This window comes from Echinops telfairi, unplaced genomic scaffold (assembly GCF_000313985.2).
Source record: "Echinops telfairi isolate 266 unplaced genomic scaffold, ASM31398v2 ScPeMD7_7453;HRSCAF=8491, whole genome shotgun sequence".
Lineage (NCBI taxonomy): Eukaryota > Metazoa > Chordata > Mammalia > Afrosoricida > Tenrecidae > Echinops > Echinops telfairi.
This window is the reverse complement of record NW_022111353.1, coordinates 1,605,030-1,608,112: the sequence shown is the minus strand read 5'-3', so window position 1 is coordinate 1,608,112 and position 3,083 is coordinate 1,605,030.

The window sequence follows — 3,083 nt, the reverse complement described above, 5'->3', positions numbered from 1 at the left end:
TGTAATTTTATATGTTCTAAGTATAAATGAATGCCATTATTGTATGCTCATCACTGTTAGGTATTTTCTGAATTATTTTCCTATATTAGCACTTTTAATTTTTACTAAGACACTAGGAAGTACTAAAATTTCTGAGCCAAGGAAAGTCTGCCTGTGGGCAATAATTGAGAAAGGCTATGCTGATTGAAGAACTAAATCCTGAATTTTAACTTACTTCTTTACTAAACTCCATAATCATGCATATTGTCTGTCAGCTCTGTGTGGCTGTTTCAGTAATTTATGAAACCCAACAGCATAGTGGAGAGTACCGTGGGCGGGACAGCTGACGTCAGAGTTGGTGAAAGGATTGGTGACAGCAGGTGTTTCTGACCTGCACTTCATATCAGCCAGCCTTGGACTGATGCTGATGCTGATTCTTTTTCATGAAGTTACAAGAGGTTAGATGTCCCTGTCCTGCCACTTTTGCACAACTGACAGAATTACCAAGCCCAACATGCTTCAGGAAGTTTGTGAGAAATGGGATTAAAACATAATGGAACTTTTGCACAAACTTTTTGAAGTCCCGGTCTTTTGTCCAAGTGAAAAATGAAAAATGAGCAAATGTATTATACTTGAGGGTAATCCAGAAAGCATTGTTACAACATCCTAGAAACTTCTTAAACTAAAATATCAAAATGTGTATCTATTGCTTCTTGACATCTAAGTTTATTGCCTTCAAAAGGCAGTATTCCCATCTTTGTAACTCTCCTTGATGAATTTGGTTCTGAGTATTAGAAAAACTCAAATCATGTTTCTTGTCAGTGTTATTATTTGACTCTGGGTAATTAAAGAAGTCAGCGGGATAGTGACATGAGGGTTGTAGGCCAGATGGACAAACGTTTCGCAATGAAATCCTCATAGCAGCCCTTTTTGCCCTAAAAGAAGGAACTGGTACATTATTGTTGACAGAAAAACTCCTCACCACACTTTTCCTGCTTTTTTTTTTTTTCCTAACCAATGCAATTTTCAGTTTCCTGAAAATTTCTTCATGATAAGCCCCTGTGACCATCTTGTGTCTTTTGAAAAAATCTGTCAAACATCGTTGACCAATCCCTTGAGAGATTATGCTAGATCAGGTTGACCACGTAAAAAGTCCAAGGACACTCATTATATGTAAGAGAGAGATTTATAACAAGAAGTAAGTATATATATCAAACAAAAACCATACATACCCGTGTATAAGCTTTTTTTTTTTCAGCATATTTTTATGCTGTTTTGTGGTAAAATTAGGCACCTTGGCTAATATTCGGGTCAGCTTATACTCGAGTATATATGGCATCCCATCTCAGTCCAACTCATGTCTACAAGCCTGATACTAGTCCATAAGTCCTTCTTCAGACTCATGCAGCCACACACAATGATGCAGGATGCAGGAAGATCACGGGCCAGTGGTGAAAATCTTGTGGATCCAATGGCAGTGGACACATCTCCAGGGCTCTGGCTGCCATCAGCGTGACTTAAAATGGTTTGTCAACAGGAAGGTGAATCAGAGAGAGAGAGAGGCCTGCCTCCAGTGAGCCATTTATCTCAGTAGCTCTCCAATCAAGCTGTGATCTGATTGACAGGCTAAACTGTCCAGTTGTTCCTATGGGAGCCATGTTGGCACAAGAAAACCTGAATATCACAGACACTTCGTTATACTTTAGAAGGATTTGTTATTGTTTCCTCCCTGAGCTTTATCAGGCATCACTTAACTTCTGTTCAAGCACTCCCATAAAGTGGTTTTTATACGTTTGTTTTCTTTAAGCGGAAGGCAGTTGTACTTTGGCTTATGATCGCCTCTGATGATCTTAAATATCCCAAATCCACAGTGAGGGACCCATGGGGCTCCACTGTGCATTCCTATCCCCGCAGCACCTCCTCTTTTACCACCCTGTTCCCTCCTCCTGGCTACTTTTACATACCCGGAAGCTGCACCAGGTTTCATTCCCAATTCAGGGCAATGACTCCCACATATCCTCCACTCCTGTCATGGTTCTGAGAACTGGTGGTTCTGCCTAGATTTGGGGTACTGCCTCTGGAAAGAGGAAGCTGCACATGATAAGGAAGCAACTACACCAACCAGTTGCTAGCAGCCAGGGCACCACTGCCAGCCTCCTGCTCCTGGCACTGCACACCCATCTATCATCTGTGTCTCTCTCTCTACCATATACACATCACCATACACCCTCACCAGGCTGTGTCCAAGATACTAATCCAGACATTGGCTCAGTTCCTGCATGGCCAAATTTCACACCTGGCAAGACTGGCCTCCTGTTTCCAGTGCATACAGCTTTTAGGCTTTAACTGGTGGGCTTTCACAGGTTTTAATATGTAGGATTTATCGTAATTTAGGGATCCCTGGTGGTGTTGTGGTTAGGTTATTGGGCTGTGATCCCTATGGTCAGCAATTTGAAACCACCAACAGCTCGCTGGGAGAAAGACGAGGCTTTCTACTCCCATAAAAGTTACATTCTTAGAACCTCACAGGGTGTTGTCATGAATCAACATTGACTCGCTGGCAGCAAGTTTTGTTTTTGTTACAGTAATTCAGCTATGTTCAGGGACTGCTTGCCTATAGCATGGTGCTCGCATAACACCCAACTTCACTACCATCCTGTGTCACAGAATTTATTGTGGACACTAAGTGATACATACTTGCATAGAAATATATATGCAACACAGACACCTACACACGAAACAAGTCTACAAACACATCTATACATGCACCTGTTTATACACACATCCATTGTATAGCTCACTTTATACACATGTACATGTATTTACCTATGTAACAGTACACACACACATTTTATGATTGTTATTGCAAAATTGTATATATTATAGCATTTACCAAAACATTTCCCATTTTCCTGTGTATATTTTAGTGTCATCATTTAACAAGGTCAGCTTGTACACACTTCACTCATATTCAACACTGCCTTTACCCATGTTCAGTTTTAAAAGGTCTTTCTGATAGAAGTGCCAGGCTTTTTTAGATGAACCACTGGCTATTATATATATGTAAACTAGTTATTAAAATTCATTTGCATTAATTGCTGACT